The sequence below is a fragment of the Rhinopithecus bieti genome, unplaced genomic scaffold (genome assembly GCF_001698545.2).
Source record: "Rhinopithecus bieti isolate Rb0 unplaced genomic scaffold, ASM169854v2 scaffold_10584, whole genome shotgun sequence".
NCBI classification, from domain to species: Eukaryota; Metazoa; Chordata; class Mammalia; order Primates; family Cercopithecidae; genus Rhinopithecus; species Rhinopithecus bieti.
The window spans coordinates 1,463,602-1,464,422 of NW_016806721.1; positions in this window are offsets into that span (position 1 = coordinate 1,463,602).

The following is an 821-nucleotide window of genomic DNA, read 5'->3' on the forward strand; positions in this document are numbered from 1 at the left end:
AGAAAGAAAGAAAGAAAGAAAGAAAGAAAGAAAGAAAGAAAGAAAGAAAGAAAGAAAGAAAGAAAGAAAAGAAAGAAAGAAAGAGAGAGAGAAAGAAAGGGAAGGAAAGAAAGTGAGAGAGAAAGAAAGAAAAAAGAGAAAGAGAGAAAGAAAATAAAAGGAATGAATAGAAATACAGTAATATTTGTAAAAACCTAACTGGCCATACTTCAGGTCAGATAACATCAACTCAGCATTCTGAGTTTAGCCACAAGACTAAAACGGCATCTCCACCACCTATGGCCAGCCTCCACATTTCTCAAGCCAGAGTTGGATAACCTCTTTTGTTTGCTGCTAGGGAATCTACACATCTCCACACTAGAGATAAAGATGCAGCTGATCCGAAAAGAATGCCTAATAATTCAGACTATTCTTGGCTCGCTGCAGCTCTCACAGACATTGCTGTTCCAGCAACCACAGCTGTCATTTTGTGGTCTGTTCCTGTCTGTTCCTGTTATTTTGTGTGTCTGTTCCCTTGTCTCTGGTATCGTGGCTTCTTTTCATGTTAGTAAGACTGGCCATTCAACAGCAGCATTCAGAGCCCAGAGTCAGCTTTGATGGAAGGAGTCCCTGATCCAGGTTTGATAAGAGAGGTCTGCACCCAAAAGTCAGCAGTAACAATTCTGAGCCAAAGATCCATCTTCCTTAGTGGTTTCTAGACTTTCGCCTCCAAAGGATCTTTGTTATGTTCCTTAACCTGCTCCACCTTTTCCACAGTTTTCAAATATTTCTCATATTACACAGTATAATTGTTCTAGGAAGTAATGTATTCATTTTCTTAT